Genomic DNA, 26,235 nt, shown 5'->3' with positions numbered 1-26,235 from the left:
GGTCTGTCAGTGTGTAACACTGGGGTACAGTACTGGTGGGGATGGGTCTGTCAGTGTATAACACTGGGGTACAGTACTGATGGGGATGGGTCTGTCAGTGTGTAACACTGGGGTACAGTACTGGTGGGGATGGGTCTGTCAGTGTATAACACTGGGGTACAGTACTGATGGAGATGGGTCTGTCACTGTATAATACTGGGGTACAGTACTGGTGGAGATGGATCTGTCAGTGTATAACACTGGGATACAGTACTGATGGAGATGGGTCTGTCACTGTATAACACTGGGGTACAGTACTGATGGGGATGGGTCTGTCAGTGTGTAACACTGGGGTACAGTACTGGTGGGGATGGGTCTGTCACTGTATAACACTGGGGTACAGTACTGATGGAGATGGGTCTGTCAGTGTGTAACACTGGGGTACAGTACTGATGGAGATGGGTCTGTCACTGTATAATACTGGGGTACAGTACTGGTGGAGATGGGTCTGTCACTGTGTAACACGGGTACAGTACTGGTGGGGACAGGTCTGTCACTGTATAACACTGGGGTACAGTACTGGTGGGGACAGGTCTGTCACTGTGTAACACTGGGGTACAGTACTGGTAGGGACAGGTCTGTCACTGTATAACACTGGGGTACAGTACTGGTGGAGATGGATCTGTCAGTGTATAACACTGGGATACAGTACTGATGGAGATGGGTCTGTCACTGTATAACACTGGGGTACAGTACTGATGGGGATGGGTCTGTCAGTGTGTAACACTGGGGTACAGTACTGGTGGGGATGGGTCTGTCAGTGTATAACACTGGGGTACAGTACTGATGGGGATGGGTCTGTCAGTGTGTAACACTGGGGTACAGTACTGGTGGGGATGGGTCTGTCAGTGTATAACACTGGGGTACAGTACTGATGGAGATGGGTCTGTCACTGTATAACACTGGGGTACAGTACTGATGGAGATGGGTCTGTCAGTGTGTAACACTGGGGTACAGTACTGATGGAGATGGGTCTGTCACTGTATAATACTGGGGTACAGTACTGGTGGAGATGGGTCTGTCACTGTGTAACACGGGTACAGTACTGGTGGGGACAGGTCTGTCACTGTATAACACTGGGGTACAGTACTGGTGGGGACAGGTCTGTCACTGTGTAACACTGGGGTACAGTACTGGTAGGGACAGGTCTGTCACTGTATAACACTGGGGTACAGTACTGATGGAGATGGGTCTGTCACTGTATAATACTGGGGTACAGTACTGGTGGAGATGGATCTGTCAGTGTATAACACTGGGATACAGTACTGATGGAGATGGGTCTGTCACTGTATAACACTGGGGTACAGTACTGATGGGGATGGGTCTGTCAGTGTGTAACACTGGGGTACAGTACTGGTGGGGATGGGTCTGTCAGTGTATAACACTGGGGTACAGTACTGATGGGGATGGGTCTGTCAGTGTGTAACACTGGGGTACAGTACTGGTGGGGATGGGTCTGTCAGTGTATAACACTGGGGTACAGTACTGGTGGGGATGGGTCTGTCACTGTATAATACTGGGGTACAGTACTGGTGGAGATGGGTCTATCAGTGTATAACACTGGGGTACAGTACTGGTGGAGATGGGTCTGTCAGTGTATAACACTGGGGTACAGTACTGGTGGAGATGGGTCTGTCAGTGTATAACACTGGGGTACAGTACTGGTGGGGACAGGTCTGTCACTGTATAACACTGGGGTACGGTACTGATGGAGATGAGTCTGTCAGTGTATAACACTGGGGTACAGTACTGGTGGGGATGGGTCTGTCAGTGTATAACACTGGGGTACAGTACTGGTGGGGACGGGTCTGTCAGTGTATAACACTGGGGTACTGTACTGGTGGGGACGGGTCTGTCAGTGTATAACACTGGGGTACAGTACTGGTGGAGATGGGTCTGTCAGTGCTGTGGCATCAATGTGACTCAGTGGCTGAAGAATAACAATTCAAGCACAAAAATTAAGGTGAGGAACATTGAAGGGATATTGGTTTGAATGGGATTTTATATTTCAATTATCTAAATCCTGCAGTGTTCAAGCTGAGTCTCTTCATAGCAACTTACATCATAAAATGGACACTCAAACTCTGTATAAAGATTAAATTACTCTCCTGCTAATTTCCCTAAATCACAAACTGATTCTATTGGTCCCTGCTATTTGGATTATAGCTGAATCCAGCAGTGTCAGAATAGAATTACACTGGTCTGTTCCCCCCCCAAAGTTGCTGAACCATTGCACTCAAACAGTAAAGAGCCAGAAAGTGCCAAATATTTGTGGTAAGTGTGGCGGCTTCCTATGTTGAGCAGCCACACTGAGTAAGTTGATGACAGAGGTGAGCTACCTGACCTTGAGAGAACCGAGTTACGGTCAGGGGGAGGTGGGGTCAAGATAGTGGACTGCGTCAATCCTTTACCTAACGGACAATGGAGGATCTCTCTGACCCTGAAAAGGGGGTTGAAGGTAATGAGGATTAGACAGCGGCTTTTGATCATGCGAAAGAGGAGCAGGGAGACCCTGCCCTGGGTTCACAGTCTGATATCGGAGCTACTGAGTTAGCGCAGCAATGGGAGAATCTGCTGAGCACCAGTGGACGACGCTGCCCAATGCCTTTACAACAGCGTCTGCCCTCCTGTCTCCCCCTGTGTGACCTGCAAGCATTCGTTACTGGGACCAGAGGTGCAGATAGAAGATCAACTGGTGGCGCAGGTGGAAGATGCAGCATTTCATCACCACCCCAGTGACTCAGCCTTCACGTGGACTGTGTCCCCTTCTGCTGCGAGTCTCAGTTGCACAGAAGGTGATCACCACTCTCAAGGTTTCCCTCAACCAAGGCTCCTGGAGACACTGGTTTAAAAAGGAGGGCGTGCCATCCTCTAATCGTCTGAAGCACCTCAATTAGATCACCCCTTAACCTTCCGTGCACGAGGGGCTATTAGACCCCTGGAATGTGCCTTGGGGTAACTTACTCCATTAAAAGCGCTACATAAATGCAGGCTATCCTTGTTGTTATACTGTGAGCACCAATCACCAGCCTCCAGTCGGACCACACCCATATGATGGCCCTCTTTTAAGTGGCCCCACACCGGGTGACTACCTCTGACAGTATCGTAGCTTTAAGAGCTGGTGAATGTAAGGGAAGCCAGTGTTTGCCCTCGCTGGCTGTCCTTTTGCAGGTTGTCAATCAGTAGTGACCCTGCATTCTTCAGCAGCATTGTCCGGACGCGGCTAATCTGCTCCTACAGCAAACACTGCTTCCTTCCCCAGGAACTGACAGTCTGGGGTGTGACAGCATAGCGAGCCTCAAATAACAGGCAGTGCAGGGATTTGCTGGATTCACCGCTCGGTCACAAGCTAGAGAGAGAGAAAGAAAATAAAAATGCACAATCGCATGTAGACCACAGAGAGGTGAGGAGGTCCGTGGTTATCACAGCCTTGTGACAGGGCAAGTTGGAATAAGGGACGTGAGTTACATCCTCAGACATCCCTCCTGATAGTCGACGAACTTTTGAGGGACAGTCGCCGTTGTTATGGTCAGTGCAGCAGCCACATTTGCACAGCAAGATCCCAGGAGCAATACATGAACAGCTGATGTACGGCTGCCGGTTAATGGAAGCACATTGACCAGAATAACCAGGGAGAACGCTCTTGCCCTTCTTCAAATTGTGCCATGGGGTGTTTTACATCCACCCAAAACGGCATCAAGGGTCTCAGCTTAAGGTCTCATCCAAAAGGCGACACCTCTGACAGCGCAGCACTCCCTCGGAACGGCACTGGAGCGGGGCGAGAAGGTCATCATTGTGCCAAACTCAGCCTAACCTTCTTTGAAAGGTCCTCACTGTCGTGTAGATAAATGCGGCACCCAATTCGTACACAAACAAAATGTGTGTTTGGTGGCCTTGACTGAGGGATGAATGGCGATCAGGACGTGGGGAGAACTCCCCTGCTCGTCATTGGAATAGTGTTGTGGAATACTTTAGACACTCTTATGGTTCACTTGGCTAAACCAGAATGTTTCACCTCTCTCCTTTATAGGGTTTGCCCTCTCATTTTTTAATCAAAATTCCTCCAGTTTCTAATTCTCTGAACTCCCCTTCCTTGCTCTATCTCCTTGCCCTTCCCTCTCAATCCTCACTGTGTGAACTCCTCTCCTCACCATCTCCTCCTCTCCTTCATTCTTTCCACAGACATTAAAAACTGTGGAAATGTTCCATTGAACCCCAATCTCCACGGCTTCTTGGGGGCGAGCGTTCCAGATTTTCACTCTCCTTTGTGTGAAGAAGTGCTTCCTGACATCATCCTAACTCTAATCTTGTTGCTGTGGCCTTTGCTTTGGATTCCACCACCACCCCCCCATCCCTACCTAAGGAAATAAGCTTCTTTCTATTTAGACTATCAAATCCTTTAATCAGCTCAAACACCTCGGGGACGAGAGGGCACAGATCTAAAGTAATTGGCAAAAGAAGCAAAAGCAATATGAGAAAAAACGTTTTCATGCAGCGAGTGGTTAGGGTCTGGAAGGCGCTGCCTGAGAGTGTGGTGGAGGCAGGTTCAACCGAGGCTTTCCGAAAGGGAATTAGACTTTTATCTGAAAAGGAAGAAGTCGCAGAGTTACGGAGAGACGGCGTGAGAATGGGACTAAGTGAATTGCTTACTTGGAGAGCCAGTGCTATAGATAGTGATGGTGGAGGCTCCAATATCCTTTCCATTACATGACTGACCAGGAATCTCTCCCACTCTTACTGCCTGTCATTGGCATGTGATGGAAGGATTTATAACTTGATATTGGACCACATTATAAACACACCTTTCTTGGCCATCAAGTCCTGGGGTGGGATTTGAACCCAGAGCTTCTGACTTGGAGGCAGGGGCATTACCCACTGCGCCTCATACCCAAAAATATACAGGCTCTTAAAATCCAATGCCATTTGAGCAACTACCTCTTGAATTATCTTGCCATTCCACTTCAGCTTTAGTGCTGTTGGACTGTGACTGCTCTTTTGATAAAGAAAATGACAGTAACCCATTCCAATGGGAATTCATGTTTACGGTGGGGCTAATTATCTCCTTTTTATTTCAACAAGGTTTCAAAAATATTCTCAGGTGTCAGGATAAAACAAAGCCCAGGGTACAGTGTGTTTTTCAGAGGTTGATTAAAGATCCTGTCCAAATAAAATATAATTCACCACATTCTGGAATCTTATTACCATGATGTTTTACTTAGCAAGCTGTCATCTCTGATAAACGCTCCAGTTAAGCCAAGGTCTCGAAAGGAGGCCTGTTCTGTGGTTGAACAAATCTGTATCGTGTATCATCCCCGTGTGGGTATTGAACCTGCCGTTCGCATTCATGACGCTTAGAGGCCACCTGACAGCGTCCGTCCCGTCTCGTTGGGTCGCCCTCTCCCCTGTGAGTCGTAAAGGTCGTGGGGTTCATGTCCCACTCCTGGAGATGAGCACATAATCCAGGCTGAAGCGCCCAGTTCAGCACCGAGGGTGTGCTGCACTGTTGGAGGTGCTGACTTCCAGCTGAGAACTTAAACCAATCTGCCCCTCAATGTGGATGTTAGGCATCTGTGGCACTATTGAGGGAGAGTAAGGGAATTCTCCCCATTGTCATGGCCAATATTTATCTCGTACCCAACATCATTGTCGATGTGATGCCGTGGCGTACAGGGCTATGGGCCTAGTGCTGGAAAATGGGATCAGAATAGTTAGGTACTTGTTTGACTGGCGCAGACTCGATGGGCCGAAGGGCCTTTTTCTGTACTGTAGACCTCTATGACTCGAACACTAATAAGCAGATTACCTTAAATCACGTTGCTGTTTTTGGGATCTCACTGTGTGCAAACTGTTTTCTGACATTACAACAATGAGTACACTCCAAAAGAAGTACATCATTAGCTGATAAGCTTCTTGGCACATGCTGAGGTTGCGAAAGGCGTTGCACAAATGCAAATCTTTCCTTCTGCCTTCCACCCAACCTATTGTGTTTCCTGAGGTGAAGGAATGGTGCACTTTGAGGTCAGACACATCCCAACATCCTTTCTTGAAGGGGTCAACAGCCAGGAATCGGTAGCAATAATCCTGGTCTAGTTTAACTGGAACCATCTAATGGTGTTTTCCAGGTTGAGTGACTCGGTACCGGGCCAGGGGAGCTTAGGCTTTGGGAGGAGACAGCTTCCTAAGAGAAGCAACTCCGAAGGTCTGGTGAATGGACAGTATCCCCTCGTGCCTGTTCTGCCTCCAGATGGTTTGAGAAACTCCACATGAACCTGCATTTGACATTTTGCACAAAATGCTACCCTTGCTCCTTGCATTACTATCTGGGAGAAGAAGGCAGGCAACAAGGAGAACTTCCTTTTCTCTTTTACCTGGCGAATTGTGACCTGGAATATGCTGCCTGGAAGGGAGGTGGAAGCAGGTTCAATAGGAACTTTCAAAGGGAATTGGATAAATTCTTGGAAAGCACAGGTTTGCTGGGGGGAAAGAACAGGAGGGGACTAATTGGATAGCTCTTTCAAAGATCTAGCACAGGCATGGTGGGCTGAATGGCCTCCTCTTGTGCTCTAAGATTCTATCTTAATAACGCAAGCTAAAAACGCATATACCTCACAACTGATTGAAATTTACTTCCAGCTATATTAATTATGTATCAATGCATTGCTTCCTTTACAAGGTTTCGCACAAGGTCTCTATAGAGAGCAGAATTATGAGATTTATTATACGACGCTCATCAAGAATGATGCAGCTTTCTTCGTCTTATTAAAACTTTATCTTTCCTGAAATTCTCTCACTACTGAAATTGTAACGACAATTTAATGATTAGTTTTGCCTGTTTCACTTGGCTTCTTGCCAGTAACTCCCCGAAAGTTATACATTATAAACAGAAAGGCAGAGTATTATTTAAATGGTGATATGTTGGGAAATGTGGATGTACAAAGGGACCTGGGTGTCCTTGTACACCAGTCAATGAAAGTAAAGCAATTAGGAAAGCAAATGGTATGTTGGCCTTCATTGCGAGAGGACTTGAGTTCAGAAGTAGGGATGTCTTACTGCAGTTATACAGGGCTTGGTGAGACCACACCTGGAGTATTGTGTGCAGTTTTGGTGCCCCTACCTAAGAAAGGATATACTTGCCATAGAGGGAGTGCAGCGAAGGTTCACTAGGCTGATACGGGGATGGCAGGACTGTCGCATGAGGAGAGATTGGTTCAACTGGGCCGGTATTCACTAGAGTTTAAAAGAATGAGAGGGGATCTGATTGAAACTCTAACAGGGTAAAATTCTAACAGGGCTAGACAGACTGGATGCAGGGAGAATGTTGGGGATTCTAGAACCAGGGGTCACAGTCTCAGGATACGGGACAGGCCATTTAGGACTGAGATGAGGAAAAATTTCTTCACTCAGAGGGTGGTCAACCTGTGGAATTCTCTACCACAGAAGGCTGTGGAGACGAGTTATTGAGTGTACTCAAGAAAGAAATTGATAAGTTTTTGGATATTAGGGGCATCAAGAGGTATGGAGAGAAAGTGGGAATATGGCGTTGAGATAGAGGATCAGCCATGATCATATTGAATGGCAGAGCAGGCTCGAAGGGCCAAATGGCCTACTCCTGCTCCTTGTTTCTATGAATCAGAGATTGTGGGTTTGAGACCCACAAAGATTTGAAGCACATAATCCAATCAGTGCTGAGGGAGTTCATGATATTAAGGCACGCTGTAAATCGCGGGTTCAAGTCCCACTCCAGAGGCTTTGGCATGAAAGCTAGGTTGACACCTCCAGTGCAGAACTGAGGGTGCTGCATTGTCAGAGGTGCCGTCTTTCAGATAAGATGTTAAACGGAGACCCCCATCTTGTTCAGGTGAATTTTGAAAATTCCATGGCGGTGTGTGGAGTTGAGTGGGGGGGAGGATGGGGGGCTGTTCTCCAGTGGCGAACCTTCCTGCCTTGACCAACATTGACAAACACACGCTACTGGCTGGAAAAATACCTTTGCAGAATGACATTGGTGCAAAATGGTGAACTGCCAAATTTGGAGAGGGACAGTCCAAGGAGGCAAGGACATGGACAGTGTTGTGGACATTCAACAGGTATTTGTGTTGTAATATGGGTTCTTTAGATGTCTCAGTGATGAGACCTTGAAACTTGTATATTTAAACACAAACCATTTATTGTTAATCTTGTTAACCTTTAATTATTTACAAATCCCAGGTGACTGTCATGCATTGTGCTGTTACCTCCATGCAGGCTGATTCCAGAGTGTTCTCTCTAGACTGTTCTCTCAGTCTATTACCATGTGACTCCATACATCATACCGTGGACAGGGCTACTCTCCAGTCCCACATTAACCCTTGCTCTGCTGAGCACCTTTACATTACAATGGCATACAGGCACACACAACACCATAGAACACTTAGTGCCAAGCAAGTCTTGGTCTTCGCTCAAATTCTCTTCAACCACCCTCTTCCCCCCCACCACCTCCCAGCCACAAGGCCACTATTGTCCAATCGTAAATGCCTGGAACAACCATGGATGAGGTCAGCTGAAACACAAACACGCACATATCTGTTTGATTTCGGACTTCCGACGTGCGATGGCAGAAAATTAAGCAGCCAAATTTGTGCACAGCAAGCTCCCACAAACAGCAATGAAATATTGACTAGATGGCCTGTTTTTAGTGATGTTGATTGTCAGATAAATATTGGGCCAGGACACGGAGGAAAACTCCTCTTCCCACCTTCGAGGTCGTGGCCATGGGATCTCTTACAGCAACTGATAAAGAGTCTACATTTTACGTTTTATCTTAAAGACGGCACTTCTGACAGTGTGGCACTCCCCCAGTACTGCCAGAGGCAAAGCCTGCTACCTGCTTATACCTAATAAACCACGGGACAGTAAAATACAGAAGTGTTTACCTGGGATAAATAACGCAACTTTGCTTTTTGCAAAGATCGCACGTATAATGAAGCCTGCGGGAGCTGTTCTGATCAGAGCGTGTTTATGATATTTTGCTCAGTTCCGGCTGCAGGTTTGATTGAAAGAAGCTGGGTCTTTGTGAATGATGGTCACAGATGTAGACACCGACGTTCTGTGGAGTTGCTCGGCCTCTTTAGCAGGACCGGGAGGGGGTATCTTTGCTCAAAGCGACTCAGGAAATTCTTGTCAGCTGCATCAGGTCTCACTGAATAAACAGAGCATGGAATCTCTGGCTCCCTGAGAATGCCCTGAAGGCATTCATGACATTCGGGTAGAGGAAACCAGACTGTCAGACAGGAATGTTCAGATGGGGCAGTGCGATGAGCCAAATGACTCACATAACCCTTCAAACAAACATATTTTTTTGTGTCTGACAAGTGTATTTGTGCACATGTGTGTGTAGCCAGACTCAGTGCACGTGTGGGTGTGGGTGTGGCTATGTGTGTGTGGGTGTGTGTGTGGGTGTGTGTGTGCAAGTGCATCTGTGGGAGTCAGTGCATGACAGTGTGTGTCAGTGGGAGAATGCATGTCTGTGTGAGAGTCTGTGAATGCGGTTAGTGCGAGTGTGTTAGTGTGTGAGAGCGTCAGTGTGTGTGTGTCAGTGTGAGAGTGTCAGTGTGTGAGGGTGTCAGTGTATGAGGGTGTCAGTGTGTGTCAGTGTGTTTGTGTGTCAGTGTGTGTGCGTATCAGTGTGTGTGTGTGTCAGTGTGTGTGTGTGTCAGTGTGTGTGTGTCAGTGTGTGTGTGTGTATGTGTCAGTGTGTGTGTCAGTGTGTGTGTGTCAGTGTGTGTGTGTGTCAGTGTGTGTGTGTGTGTCAGTGTGTGTGTGTGTCAGTGTGTGTGTGTCAGTGTGTGTGTGCATCAGTGTGTGTGTGTGTCAGTGTGTGTGTCAGTGTGTGTGTGTGTCAGTGTGTGTGTGTGTGTCAGTGTGTCAGTGTGTGTGTGTGTCAGTGTGTGTGTGTGTGTCAGTGTGTGTGTGTGTCAGTGTGTGTGTGTGTCAGTGTGTGTGTGTGTGTGTGCGTCAGTGTGTGTGTGCGTCAGTGTGTGCGTGTGTGTCAGTGTGTGTGTGTGTGTTAGTGTGTGTGTGTCAGTGTGTGTGTCAGTGTGTGTGTGTGTGTGTCAGTGTGTGTGTGTGTGTGTGTCAGTGTGTGTGTCAGTGTGTGTGTGTCAGTGTGTGTGTGTGTGTGTCAGTGTGTGTGTCAGTGTGTGTGTGTGTGTCAGTGTGTGTGTGTGTCAGTGTGTGTGTGTGTCAGTGTGTGTGTGTGTGTATGTGTCAGTGTGTGTGTGTGTGTCAGTGTGTGTGTGTGTCAGTGTGTGTGTGTGTGTGTGTCAGTGTGTGTGTGTGTGTCAGTGTGTGTGTGTGTGTGTCAGTGTGTGTGTGTCAGTGTGTGTCAGTGTGTGTGTGTCAGTGTGTGTGTGTGTCAGTGTGTGTGTGTCAGTGTGTGTGTGTCAGTGTGTGTCAGTGTGTGTGTGTCAGTGTGTGTGTGTGTGTCAGTGTGTGTGTACATCAATGTGGTAATTATCACTTCAGCTACTGGAGTATGTTCGAGATAATTTGTCCCCCCGACTCTCTCTCCTTTTTTCTAGTTCTTCACTTTCTCAACCCCTCTTCCTCAATTTAAAAAAAAATTCTTCCATGGGATGTGTGCATCACTGGCAAGGTCACCATTTGTTGCCCATCCCTAATTACACTTGAGAACAGTTAAGAGTCAACCACATCGCTGTGGGTCTGGAGTCACCTGTAGGCAGGACTAGGTAAGGCCGGCAGATTTCCCTCCCTAAAGGGGCATTAATGGGTTTTCACAATGATTGGTGATAGCTTTACGGTCACCATTACTGAGACTAGCTTTCAATTCCAGATTTTTTTTAAAATTAAGTGAATTTATTAAGTTAATTGAATTTAAATCCCATCAGCTGCTGTGGTAGGATTTGAACGCATGTACCCAGAGCATTAGACTCTGATTGGCCAATAGCTCTGGGCAGGTGGGGCTTCTGCCCCTGGGGTCCTTAATCCTGGGGAAGGCTCGCCACTGTCCAGTGAAGTGCCTGAGTGGCACCTGCTGCCAAAGGCCCCCCTTAAAGGAGCGGAGCCGTTAAGGCCCGAGTTTTCCTGAAAAGGTTCCATTTCCACCAGTTCCAGCGATGCCAACCCCCGCTCGAACCTTCAACTCGGGCCCAACCGAGTCAGGTTCAGCTGGGCCTTTGTCGTGGTAGCGATGGTGCCTAGCGCGGTGCAGTATGCGGTGAGGCAGGAAATGGAGAGGGTTGTGGCTGGACAGGTGTCACTGGATTGAGCGAAGGGGGGAGGGGGTAGGATCCAGCAAAGAGCAAGATGTGGATTACGGCCAAGTGGATTCATTTACCAGCTCTGGGGGCAAAAATGATTTTCCGTGCCAAGTTGAGGGGGAGAGTTCCAGAAGCAAGTCTTGCATCCATGTGGGGGCCTATCAGGTCTCTCAGGGGGAGCTCTGCGTGCTTCCCGGACAGTGGGGTCGAGGTGTGGGTTTAAGACCCACTCCAGGGATGTGAGACAGTAATCCAGGCCAGGACTCCCGCTGAGGGAGTGCTGCGCTGCTGGGAGTGTTGTCAATGGGGGAATGAGATGCTGAATCGAGGCCCTGTCTTCCCTGTCGGAGGGATATAAAACATCCCACGGCCGATATTCTGAAGGAGGTCCGGGGTAGGCTACCCCCCCGGGGGTCCTGAGCCAACATTCCCTTCTCAACCGGCAGCGCCAAGGGCGCGGTGAATTGGTCACTTATCTCCTTGGCTGCTTGCGGGATCTTGCCATGCGCAAGAAACTGGCTGAGTGCCTAACAGCGGTCACTGAACTGCCAAGTAATTGACAGTAAGTGAACTGCTTTCCGATGTTATCTCAAACACTTTGCTGATGGAAGTCTTTGGGAAGGATCCATAGCTGAGGTGGATTTGGTGAGACGGAAGGAAACTGCTTTCAATAGTTGGTTCGTCTCGTGTTAAACCCTCCAGGCAGGACCAAGAGTTCCAGGTACAGTTTGCGTTATCCTTCTCCCTCGCTCCGGGAATGAAGTCTTTATTTTTGGTGAAAGTCGCTGAATTTCTATGGTTACACTTGGTGACTTGTTTTTTTTTGATTCCCGACATGTTTTAAAGAATGAAGGAAGCTGGTGGGATTGATAATCTGTCCCTTATTTTGGATCGGTTTATTATCCTCTAATTGACTGGGTTTAATATGCATAAGCTTCTTGCTCCAGGATTAAGTCTGTACTTTTTTTTGAAAAAGAGACAGAGAATCGGCTCAGCCCAGATTTCCATCTCTTGAGGAGTGAGATTTTCAGGCAGAAAGACACACAAACACATACAGACAGACACACAGACAGACACACACACACGCAGACAGACAGACATACATACAGAGACAAACAGACACACAGACAGACAGACAGACAAACACACACAGACAAACAGACACACAGACAGACACATACACACACAGACAAACAGACACACAAACACAGCAGACAGACACACAGAGGCGCGCACACACACACACACACACACACACACACACACAAAGATACTGGCATACACCGACACACACACACAGACAGACAGAGATTCAGCCAGAGAGACATACACGCACAGATGGAGGTACACAGACATATAGACACAGACATACAGACACAGACATACACACATACAGACAGATAGTCCAGCAAGCTTCTAGACTTGATTCTGGGACTTTGCTGATTGCCGTAACCATTCTATGAAATGTTTCAAACAAGATAAGCGATGCTTTCTGGGGGGAGAATGCTTGTGAAGAACAATCAGGAGCAACCAGAAACACTAGACTACACAAAGACACAGCAAATAGGAGAAGTTTCCAGCACTGTGGAACCCAACCTAATTACACAGCGGGAGCTTCCATTTCAGTGACACTTTAACTCAGTGGGTAGCGCACTCTCGGAGTGAGAAGGCTGTAGGTTCAAGTCCCACTGCAGAAATTTGAACTCAAAATCCAGGAAAACACTCCAGTGTAGAACTAAATCGGCACTGCACTGTCAGAGGGGCAGTACTGAAGGGGCACTGCACTGTCAGAGGGGCAGTACTGAAGGGGCACTGCACTGTCAGAGGGGCAGTACTGAGGGGGCACTGCGCTGTCAGAGGGGCAGTACTGAGGGGGCACTGCACTGTCAGAGGGGCAGTACTGAAGGGGCACTGCACTGTCAGAGGGGCAGTACTGAGGGGGCACTGCACTGTCAGAGGGGCAGTACTGAGGGGGCACTGCACTGTCAGAGGGGCAGTACTGAAGGGGCATTGCACTGTCAGAGGGGCAGTACTGAGGGGGCACTGCACTGTCAGAGGGGCAGTACTGAGGGGGCACTGCACTGTCAGAGGGGCAGTACTGAAGGGGCACTGCACTGTCAGAGGGGCAGTACTGAGGGGGCACTGCACTGTCAGAGGGGCAGTACTGAGGGGGCACTGCACTGTCAGAGGGGCAGTACTGAATCGGCACTGCACTGTCAGAGGGGCAGTACTGAGGGGGCACTGCACTGTCAGAGGGGCAGTACTGAGGGAGTGCCACACTGTCAGAGGGAAAATACTGAGAGAGTGCTGCACTGTCGGAGGGTCAGTACTGAGAGAGTGCTGCCCTGTTGGAGGAGCACAGGGACCTCGGAAGGTGGGAGGAGATTGCAGAAATAGGGAGGGTCGTAGGGGCTGGAAGAGGTTGCAGAGATAGGGAGGGTTGTAGGGGCTGGAAGAGGTTGCAGAGATAGGAAGGGTTGTAGGGGCTGGAAGAGGTTGCAGAGATAGGGAGGGTTGTCGGGGCTGGAAGAGGTTGCAGAGATAGGGAGGGTTGTAGGGGCTGGAGGAGGTTGCAGAGATAGGGAGGGTTGTAGGGGCTGGAAGAGGTTGCAGAGATAGGAAGGGTTGTAGGGGCTGGAAGAGGTTGCAGAGATAGGGAGGGTTGTCGGGGCTGGAAGAGGTTGCAGAGATAGGGAGGGTTGTCGGGGCTGGAAGAGGTTGCAGAGATAGGGAGGGTTGTCGGGGCTGGAAGAGATTGCAGAGATAGGGAGGGTTGTAGGGGCTGGAGGAGGTTACAGAGATAGGGAGGGCTGTAGGGGCTGGAAGAGGTTGCAGAGATAGTGAGGGCTGTAGGGGCTGGAAGAGGTTGCAGAGATAGTGAGGTACGAGGATAGGGAGGAACGTTGAGAATAAAGATTTGAATTTTAAAATCGAGACGTTGTCAGATTGGAAAAGTGACCAAAGGCTGGAAGCAAGACACAGTCCCAGTGAATACAGAGCTACTAGTAAATGGTTATCAGGTACTTTGGAAAGCAGGTGACTCTGTCAGTGAGCAGGCACAGGAAATAGTCACTCAAGAGTGCGGGTTTATTAAAGGAAATATCCAAACAGAGCAAGGAGCCCCTCGAAATTAATTAGACTTTAATCGGGCTGACTGCTGCCTGCCGTTTTTGCGAGATGGATTGACTGCTCAGCTTCCTGAGGCTGTGTATACATTTTTCATGAGGGTTTTAAGCTGAAGCATTTACAAGATGCAACTGCTATCATTATCCAGTGAAGTACTGGGGATATTGTGTGCTGGGCCAGGAGAAGAAGGTACCGTACCATCCTGATTGCATTACCGAACAGTGATATATGGATCCAGCGGGTGGTGAGACGGAATCCCCAGCAGAAAGCTTCGAAGAGTTAAGGCTAAGGGGCCCAACGCCCATGCCCCAGGCCCCTAGCAGTGGAGCAGAGTAGGGCCAGGAGGGCAGAGTGCACTCAAAGCAGTTTCATTATGGGTTTGACGGGTCGAAGACCTCACTCTGTATATTTTTTAATAAAATATATATATTTATATCATCGTGGCTAATTTCTAAAATTTTAAAACTGGACAATGACCGTTGAAAATGGCAGAAGTGGTGTCTGTCTGTGACCCTCAAACAATAAGAACTATCTGGCAGTATCACAGAAATTCACACCTTGTTATTTCTGAAGAGACGCTAATGATTCCTGTGGACTGCAGAGATCAAATTCAAAGGGAACTATACCATTTCAGAACGCAGCATGCCCAACCGGAGTCTACTAGTCTGCTAGGACAAACAGCTCTGCAACCTTCCTTTCAAATTCTTAATGGTTGGAACATTAACAACCTCAGGAACCCAGAGAAAGGGATATACCCCCTTTGTCCAAGCCAAAGTGGAGAGGTGGGAGTCATGTGACATGACCCCCCCTAGCTGGTGGAACCTATAATATTTCCTTGGTGAAGCTGCAAAGCTCAGTCTGCCATCTTTCCATCTACCAAACAGCAGCACAGAAAAATGGCCCTGCCCAGGTTTGAATAGCTGGCCCCAACCTATACTGTTTCTACTGGAACTTCTTAACTTCTGTACCATCGCCTACAAGGCTAATTCATCTCTATGTGCCTATCTCATCACGGAAGTCCATCTCTACTGAACAAGTGAATTATCCAGCATCAGTTTTCAACCTGCTGACCTCTGTGAAGGAATACACCATTGTGAACTCTGGACTCACATGAAACAATAATTCTCTTCTCTGTGGTCTTTGCCCTGTAAATCTTTCTTTCTCTATCCCCACTCTTTTATTGTATGAGTGAAAAGGTGCAATGTTGCGACCCTCCTCCCGCTTATGAGTGTGTGCGAATAAACTAACCCTCTGAGTTTACCCGACCTCGAGTTTGCTGTGAGGTTATTAATAGAAAATTGGATCACAGCAAAACCGAGGGGTTGGGAAATACGTCACCGCTTATAAAGGGGGAAATCAAAATCAAAACCACCTTTCAGTTTACGGACAGGCTGTTTAGATTAAATCCTCTTTTGTCCATAATAATGGGACACTCACCCATTCTGTCAGAGAAAGCGGGATACATTAAAAAACGTGCAAGAGGAAGCGACTTTCGAAACAGTTGGCCAAACTCAGCTGAACCCTGAACCCAAGTACTGAGCAAAAGGATTCTGTAAACCTCTCTGCCCCTCTCTCCTCCTTTAAGATGCTGCTCGAAACCTATTCCCTGCTTCAATACACGGCTTGGTGTCGAATATGTGACCGATAATGCACCTTGGGATATTTTGTGATGTTAAAAGTGCTACATAAATGCAAGATGTTGTTGTCATAGCCTGTGCCCCCACCCCTGCTGAACACTCTCCCGCTGGGAGCTCATTTCCAGCTGTCAGAACTCGCAATTCCGGAATGTTTGTATTTTAAACGGAGAATCTACAAAAAAAAAACACGATGAGGCTGGCGTTTTGCAATCCTCATCACTTCAGCGTGCAGAAACAGACATGTAAACTATGAGAATGACATATTCACACTAATAAGGTCATTAATCATAAACTGGCATTTTAACAAAAGAAATCATTTCAGTTTCAGTACAAAGCATTTACAAGTTCGGGGGTTCCTCCCTTTCTTGCTCTTCTGCCTCTATCCCAATGTTCCCCCCTTTGCCTCCGAGTGCTGACCTGTGCAGAAGGCGTGGAGCACACCATCTCCTTCTCGACCTCTCCTCTAAACCGCGTGTCCAGCTTTCAAACCCACTTCCACAAAAGGCAGTTGATGCTGGGCTAATCGCTCACTTTTAATCGGAGGTTATTGCCAACCCCAGGTATTAAGGGGCAGGTGTCTAACGGAACAAGCTCGAGGGGCTGAATGGCCTCCTCCTGTCCCCTGCCAGAGGTTAGTAAAAGACGATGGCTCTGAAGAATTGCAAATTAATATTACCAAACCTTATTTTAGGGGCAGTAAGTGTCACTGGCATGAAGCAGCAGAGGCCAGGGTAGCACCGTGAAATGACACACGCCAGCCTTTCACTGGCAGCTCCTTCACGTTTCCAAAGGAGCTCAGGAGAATGCCACTCATTGCTCCACAGTCTCTCTTTAACAGAGCTCTAGGGCAGAATTTTCCTGTCGGCGATTTGGGGGCGGGGCCCACTCGCTGACACGGAAAATGACGTTGGAGGAACCCCCAATGTCACCCCACCCCATTTAAATATCCGGGAAGGCGGGTGGACAGCGCAATCACCTGTCCGCTCGCCGACCTGTCAATGGCCAATTGAGGCTATTGACAAGGTAGTTAAATCAATTAAAGGCCCTGTCTGTCCAACCTTAAGGCTGGCGGCCAGGCCAGGAGCCCCAGCGGTTTCATATCTGTTTTAAAAAAGTTTAATAAAAGTTTTTGTGATATTTATTAACATGTCCCATCTCGTGTGACATTGTCACATGAGGGGGACATGTTAATGATTTTTTTATTTTTCTATTTTTAAAGTTTCAAACACTGTCAGCGATCTCCCTGAGGCAGCACTTAGTCTCAGGGAGATGTGCGCTCTCTCCTGCGCATGTGTGAAAGAGCGCACTCTGACAGTTGGGGAATCCCTCCCCCACCCCGCACAGGGAGTACATAGCGCTTCCCGCCGGGCGGGCCTTAATTGACCCGCCCACTTAAAATGGCGGCGGGGCCCGTTTTGGCAGCAGTGATCGGCTGCCTGCCCACCGCCGAGCTGGTGGGGCCCACCAACCCATCAAGGGCAAAATTCTGCCCCTAAAGTCTAAAGTAGTTACTCTGACTTCTCAGTCCACACACACACACACACACACACACAAACAGAGACACACACACACAGAGACATACATATACACACGCACACATGTGCATACACACACACACATGTGCATACACACACACATACACAGACAGACATACATAGACACACACACAAACAGAGAGACACACATACACATGCATACACACACACACCAACACACACACACAGACAGACAGACATACATAAACACACACACAAACAGAGAGACACACATACACATGCATACACACACACACACCAACACACACACACAGACAGACAGACATACATAAACACACACACAAACAGAGAGACACACATACACATGCAAACACACACACACACACACACAGATACATAGACACACACACACACATGTACAGGCACACACACGTGCACAGACACACAAACACAAACAGACAGACACATGCGCACACACAGAAACACCGACAACACACGCACAGACACACACAAATACAGACACACAGGCACATGCACACAGACACACACAGAGACACAAACACAAAGACACACACATACACATGCACACAGACACAAACGTGCACAGACACACACACAAGCACAGACACACATGTGCACAGACACCCATGCACACACACACACAGATACAAACACACACACACAGCCTCAAACTTGCCAACTAAACAATGTTTTGGTAAAAGCACAAGTGAGGCACTGAGACTGCGAGAGGGACAGTTTTGTATCAGTCAATCCCTTTTGTGCTGTGAACTTTCTTGTGCTCTAACAATGTGGAAAACCGAGATACAGAATTTTCCACCTCACCATAACTCCTGTTCACACTCACTGCTGAGCGCACCTTACACTCTCTTAAGATTGAAAGACAGAGCTGAAGGGACAGGGCACACAGTACAGACAGAGCCCAGCCTTCTCCACCTCTCTCAACAACTTGTGCTTATATGTAACGCCTTTTTACATAGTAAGACGGCCCAAGGTGTTCCACAGGTACCCCCGGCAGTGCAGCACTCCTGCACTTCAGGTGCCAGTGTAGGTGGGACTTGAACACACAACCTTCTGACTCAGAGCGATCAACAGAGCCTGCACGATAGCAAGAGGAAAACAATAATGCGGCTCATGACGCAGTGACATCAAGCTTGAGTTTTAATAGCTTGTGGGATAAATTGAACATAGAGGGATCAATGAGCTCCACACGTTTCTTTTTGAAATATGTAGAGGATATGACAGGGTAGATGCCGAGAGACTGTTAGCCCCTGGCTGGAGAGTCTAGAACAAGACATCACAGGCTCAGGGTAGGGGATCGGCCACTTTGAACAAGAGGAGGAGAAATTTTTCGCTCAGAGGGTTGTGAATCTTTGGAATTCTCTACCCCAGTGGAGACTCAGTTGTTGGGTCATTCAAGACTGGGGTCGACAGAATATTAGTCACTCAGGGTATCAGTGGATATGGGGATAGAGAGGGGAAGCGATGTAGATGATCAGCCAGGATCTTATTGAATTGTGGAGCAGGTTCGAAGGGCCGTGTGGCCTAGTCCTGCTCCTGCCAACAGGGTGTAAGGATAAACCCAGCACCGTCCAGGCGTCTTAACATTAGTGGTGGGAAAGCTTCTGGAGACTATAATCCTAGACAAATTTAACGGTCACTTGGATAAATGTGGATGAATCGAGGAAAGCCAGGATGGATTTGTTAAAGGCAGATCGCGTTTAATCAACTTGATTGAGTTTTTTGATGAGGTGACAGAGACGGTTGTTGATGTGGTATCACGGACTTCAGAAAGGTGTTTACCACGTAATCAGCTTGTCGGCAAAGGTGAGGCCCATGGGATGAAAGGGCAGGTGGGACCATGGATACGAAGCTGGTTGAACGACAGGAAACGGAAAGTCAGGCTGAACAGTTGTTTTTCAGACTGGAGGAAGGTATATAATGGGGTTCCCCAGGGGTTGGTAGTAAGAACACTGCTTTTTATTGACTATATCAATGGCCTAGACTTGGGTGCAAAGGGCACAATTTCAAAGTTTGCAGATGGCACAAATTTTGGAAGCATTGTCAAGTATGAGGAGGATAGTGAGAGACTTCAAGGGGACATCGACAAGTTGGTGGAATTGGGGGACATGCAGCAGATGAAATTAAATGCAGAGAAGTGTGAAGTGACTACTCAGCCCCTCGAGCCTGTTCCACCATTCAATAAGGATCATGGCAGATCTGACTGTAACCTCAACCCCACATTCCTGCCAACCCCTGATAACCTTTAACCCCCTTGTTAACCAAGAATCTATCTAACTCTGCTTTAAAAATATTCAGAGAATCTGCTTACCACTGCCTTTTCAGGAAGAGAGTACCAAAGACTCACAACCCTCTGAGAGAAAAATTTCTCCTTATCTCTGCCTTAAATGACTGACCCCCTATTTTTAAACAGTGGCCCTGAGTTCTAGATTTTCCCACAAGAGGAAACATCCTCCCCACATCCTCCCTGTCAAAACCCCTCAGGATCTTAAAGGTTTCAATTAAGTTGCCTCTTACTCATCTAAATTCCAGTGGATACAAGCCTAACCTGCCCAGCCTTTCCTCATAAGAAAATCCACCCCTTCCTGGTATTAGTCTAGTAAACCTCCTCTGAACTGCTCCCAATGCATTTATATCTTTCTTTAAATAAGGAGACCAGTACTGTACACAATACTTCAGATGTGGTCTCACCAATGCTCTGTATAACTGAAGCATAACCTCCCTACTTTTGCAATCAATTCCCCTCCCAATAAATGATAACATTCTATTAGCTTCCCTAATTACTTCCTGTACCTGTGTACTAACTTTTGGTGATTCACACACTAGGACTCCCAGATCCCTCTGAACCTCAGAGCTCGCAATCTCTCACCATTTAGATAACAAGCTTCTTTTCTATTCTTCCTGTCAAAATTAACAATTTCACATTTGCCCACATTATACTCCATTTGCCAGATCTTTGCCCCATGCCACCTTGTAGCCTCCTTACGTCCTCTTCACAATTTACTTTCCTGCCTATCTTTGTGTCATCAGCAAATTTAGCCACCATTCCTTCAGTCCCTTCATCCAAGTCATTTATATAAATTGTAAAAAGCTGAGGCCCCGGCACTGATCCCTGTGACACACCACTCGTCTCATCCTGCCAAACAGAAAAATACCCATTTATGCCAATTCCTGTTAGCTAGCCAATCTTCTAATCATGCCAACATGTGACCCCCTACACCATGAGCTTTTATTTTCTGCAATAACCTTTGTTGTGGCACCTTATCAAATGCCTTCTGGAAATCTAAGTACAGCACATCCATCAGTTCCCCTTTATCCGCAGCACATGTGACTCCTTCAAAAAATTCCAAAAAATTGGTTAAACATGGTTTCCCTTTTACAAAACCATGTTGACTTTGGCTGATTGCCTTGAATTTTTCTAAGTGCCCTGCTTTAATAATAGCTTCTAACATTTTCCTTCTGACAGATGTTAGGCTGACTGGCCTATAGTTTCCTGCTTTCTGTCTCCCTCCCTTTTTGAATAAAGGGGTTATATCTGCTATTTTCCAATTGAATGGAACCTTCCCCGAACCTAGAGAATTTTGGAAAATTAAAACCAGTACATCAAATATCTCACTAGCCACTTCTTCCAAGACCTTAGGGTGATGTCCATCTGGACCTGGGGATTTGTCAGCCCGCAGCCCCAACAATTTGCTCAATACCACTTCCCTGGTGATTGTAATTTTCCTGAGCTCCTCCCTCCCTTTCATTTCCTGATTTACAGCTATTTCTGGGATGTTACTTGTGTTCTCTGTAATGAAGACGGAAGCAAAATACCTGTTTAATTCATCTGCCATCTTCCTACTTTCCATAAAGCTAAAAGCTACTGCGGATGCTGGAAATCCAAAACAAAAACAGAATTACCTGGAAAAACTCAGCAGGTCTGGCAGCATCGGTGGAGAAGAAATCAGTTAATGTTTCGAGTCTTGAGTTCTGCCGAAGGGTCATGAAGACTCGAAACGTTAACTGATTTCTTCTCCACCGATGCTGCCAGACCTGCTGAGTTTTTCCAGGTAATTCTGTTTTTGTTCCTACTTTCCATTATCAATTACCCAGACGCACTCTCTATAGGACTAATGCTCACTTTGTTAACTCTTTTCTTATTTAAATATTTATAGAAACATCTTTATATTACTATCTAGCTTTTTCTCACACTCTAACTTTTCCCTCCTTATTAACCTTTTTATCATTCTTTGCTGTTCTTTATATTCTTTCCAATCTCCTGACCTGCCACCCATGTAATCATATGTTTTCTCTTTAAGTTTGATACTGTATTTAACTTTTTTAGCTAATCACGGATGGTGGGCCCTCCCCCTTGCTATTTTTCTTTCTCATTGGAATGTACATAATCTGTGCATTCTGAAATATCACTTTAAATGTCTGTCACTGAACATCTATTGACATCTATTAACCTCATTTGCCAATTCACTTTAACTAGCTCTGCTTTCATGCCTCATAATTACCCTTATTTAAGTTTAAAATACTAGTTCTGGACACACTCGTTTCTCCCTAAAAATGAATGTAAGATTCAATCATATTATGATCGCTGCTACCTAGGGGCGCCTCACTAGGAGGTTATCAATGAATCCTATCTTGTTGCTCAATACCAGGTCTAGTGTAGCCTGCTCTCTGGTTGGCTCCAGAACATGTTGTTCTAAGAAACTATCCCAAAAACATTCTATGAACTTTTCACCGACGCTACCTTTGCCCATCTGATTTTTCCAGCCCATATGTAGATTCACATTCCCCATGATTATTGCTGTATCTTTTTGGCAAGCTCCCATTATCTCTTCTGTCATACCCTGTCCTACAGTTCTAGTTACAATTTGGGGGCTTGTACACCACTCCCACAAGTGACTTCTTGCCTTTATCATTCCTCATCAACCCAAACCGCTTCTACACCCTGTTTTCCTGAGCTTAGATCATTCCTCGCTAATGTGCTAATACCATCATTAATTAACAGAGCCACCCCCTCCACCTTTTCCTAACTTCCTGTCCTTCCTAAATGCCACATACACTTCAATATTTAGGTTCCAATCTATGTCATCCTGTAGCCATGTCTCTGTAATGGCTATCAGATCGTACTTATTTATTGCTATTTGCTCTATCAATTCATCTGTTTTGTTTCAAATGCTACGTGTGTTTAGATACAGAGCCTTTAGTTTTGTCCTTTTATTATTTTTGTAGTGTCTAGCCTTATCTATCGATTTACTCTTAGATTCGTACTCTCTGTCCCTTCCTGTCATGGTCTGTTTATCATTTCCCACATTACTACCTCTCTCTCTCTTGCCTTGTCTCTACTGTTTGCTTTACCACATCTTCCCAAATTTGATCCCATGCCCTCACTATTCAGTTTAAAACCCTCTCTATTTCCCTAGTTTGGCTCGCGAGGACACCAGCCCCAGCACAGTTCAGGTGTAGACAGTCCCAAAAGGTACAGATCCCACTTTCCCCAATCCTGGTGCTAGTGCACCACAAACCAGAACCCACTTCTCCCACACCAGCCTTTCAGCCGTGCATTCGTTTCTCTAATCTTATTTGTCCGATGCCAATTTGCACGTGGCTCAGGTAATAATCCAGAGATTATTACCTTTGAAGTTCTGCTTCTAAATCTGGTGCCTATCTCCTCATACTGACTATGCAAAGCCTCCTTCCTCAACCTGCCAATGTCGCTGGTACCTACATGGACCACGACCACTGGATCCTCCCCCTCCCACTGCAAGTTCCTATCCAGCCCTGAGCAGATGTCCCAAACCCTGACACCGGGCAGGCAGCACAGCCACCTGGACTCTCGCCCATTGTCAATCCCCCTCACTATCCTGTCCCCTACTAACACTACACTCTTCTTTGCTCCCCCCCAACTTGGAGGGCTTCCTGTACCACAGGGCCATGGTCAGTTTTCTCATCCATCCTGCAGCCCCCACTCTCACCCAAACAAGCTGAGAGAACCTCAAACCTGTTGGACAATTGCGGAGGCTCACACTCCTGCCCTCCCATTAAAGAGTACGATTCTAAAAGAGGGGCAAGAGCACAGACACCTTGGGGTATAAATGCACAAATCATTGACGGTGGTAGGACAGGTTAAGAAAGTGGTTAATACGGTATACAGGATCCTGGGTTTATAGTTGCACAGTGTGCAAATGCAAAAAAGCTATGGTGAATCTTTATAAAACTCTGGTTTGACCTCAGCCGGAGCATTTTGACCAGGTCTGGGCACTGCACTTTAGGAAGGATGTGAAGGCATAAGCGAGATTGCAGAAAAGATTCACAAGGATGGTTCCAGGGATGGGGGACTTCAGTTCCGTGGATAGGTTAGAGAAGCTGGGGCTGTTCTCCTAGGAGAAGAGAAGGTTTAAGAGGAGATTTGATGGAGGCGTTCAGAGCCTAGTTAGACTGTTCCCATTGGCAGAAGAATTGAGAACCAGAGGACACTGATTTAAAGTGATCGGCAAAAGAACTGAGGATGGCATGAAGAGAAACTTTTCTCTGCAGCGAAGGGTTAAGTACTGCCTGAAAACGTGGTGGAGGCAGATTTACTCACGGCTTTGAAAAGGGAATTGGATAATTATCTGAAGAGAGAGAAAAGATCTCGCGGGTTACAGAGAAAGAGTCGGACAAGCTCGAGTTACTGTTGCAGAGAGACGGCACAGACAGGATGGGCTGATTGGCCTCCGTGTTGTGTAACCAGTCTCCGATTTTATGCTTCTGTTTCTTATGTTCACTGAAATTCTATGATCTCTTACTCTATATCAGCAAGGAACCCAAAACAGTCAAACTCACTCCCCCTAAGAAAGCTGCCTTCTCTCCACACGTTATGCTCCCTACCTTTTCTCTCCCTATATTCTCTTATCGTTCTTACTGGATTAAACCCAAAATCCGATTATTTACCCGTTACTTCTAGATTTAGCTAATCTGATTTTTTTGACCCTTTTCTCCTGCACTAAGGCTGTTGGCCCTACACTCGGGCTCCCCAATCACATGGGAATTAAAACTCTGCTGAACAGTGAGATAAAGTTTCAATCTCAGCACTGTCTGGATGACTCCAGTACTTGCTCTAGTTTTGCAGATGATAAAACACTGGCGGGTCAGCAATGGATTTTTCTCTCCCACTGCATTAGTGTCGCATAATTAGCCTTTTGAAAAGAAGATCATTACACACAATAAACAGAATTAATTTAAAGTAATCTCCTTTGTGCATTTGGCAGCTTTCCAGCCTTTGGAAATCTGCATTGGAAACTCGAAGAATTGGTACCAGCTGTGCCTCACATGTTAGCACCCTCTGAGGCCGAGGGTCAAGGGAACAAGCCCCACTCCAGAGACTTGAGCACCAAATCCAGGCTGACAGTCCCAGGGCAGCGCTGAGGGAGTGCTGCACTGTTAGAGGTGCTGCCCATTGATTGAGACATTAAACCGAGGACCCATCTGCCCTCTCGGGTGACACAAAAGGCCCCAAGGCACTAATTCGAAGGAGAGCAACAACAACAACGTGCATTTACATAGCATCTTTAACCTAGTGAAAGTTCCCAAGTGCTTTAGAGGTGCGTGATTGGACAAAATTTTTCACCGAGGCTCGTGAGAAGCTATTAGATAAAAAGCAAAATACTGCGGATGCTGGAAATCTGAAACAAAAACAAAAATTGCTGGAAAAACTCAGCAGGTCAGACAGCATCTGTGGAGAGGAAGACAGAGTCAACGTTTCGAGTCCGTATGACTCTTCTTCAGAGAAGCTATTGGAACAAGTGAACGAAAGCTTGGTAAAAGAAGTGGGTTGTAAGGACATCTTAAAGGAGTGGGGAGAGACGGAAAGGGTAGACTCTGAGAATCTAAAACACGGGGGCACAGTCTCAGGATAAGGGGCCGATCGTTTAGGGCTGAGATGAGGAGAAATTTCTTCACTCAAAGGGTTGTGAATCTTTGGAATTGTCTACCCCAGAGGGTTGTGGATGCTCCATCGCTGAATATGTTTGTGGTCGAGATAGTAAGGTTTTTGGTCTCCGGGGAAACCAAGGGATAGAAGGAGTGGGTGAGAAAGTGGAGTTAAGCCCATTGATCAGCTATGGATCGTACTGAATGGCGGAGCAGGCTTTAGGGGCCATATAGTCTACTCCAGCTCCTAGTTCTGGTTTTCAGCTTTAGGTAGTTGAAGGAGCATCTGTCAGTAATTGAGGGTTTAAAATTGGATGCGCAAGTGGCCAGAATTGGAGCTGGGGAGTTCTCCTGGTGCAACTTGATCCCTAAAACATTATCTGGTCATTGATCTTCACTCTTCATCAGCATCTTGGGAATCCTGCGCCCCTTCACCACAGAGAAGAGCAGCAATGCCGGGAATAACATCACTTCCAGGTTCCCTCTCCAAGCCGCACCCTGTCCTGATTTTACCCCTGTTCCTTCGTGGTTGCAGAATCTAAATGTGGGCAACTCTTGATCTAACATAACCCTGTGGGAGCACTGACATCACAAGGAATGCAGAGCTCAAAGAGAACGTTAGTCACCACCTCCTCAGGGAAACTTGGGATGGGCAATAAAAGCCAGGCTTAGAAGCAATGCCCACACCCCAAGAACAAATATTTAAAAAAGATTTAAAACAATAATTGCAGATAA

At 46.9% G+C, this 26,235-nt stretch overlaps 1 protein-coding gene across 2 annotated transcripts in view; it reads right to left on the bottom strand.

Moving 5' to 3' along the window:
• shf (Src homology 2 domain containing F) overlaps positions 1–26,235 on the bottom strand; it is a 208,533-nt gene that overhangs the window by 2,406 nt on the left and 179,892 nt on the right. The window lies entirely within an intron of this gene.

The sequence above is a fragment of the Cetorhinus maximus genome, chromosome 30 (assembly GCF_964194155.1).
Source record: "Cetorhinus maximus chromosome 30, sCetMax3.hap1.1, whole genome shotgun sequence".
In the NCBI taxonomy this organism is placed as follows: Eukaryota; Metazoa; Chordata; class Chondrichthyes; order Lamniformes; family Cetorhinidae; genus Cetorhinus; species Cetorhinus maximus.
This window is presented reverse-complemented; position numbering and strand designations above follow the sequence as displayed.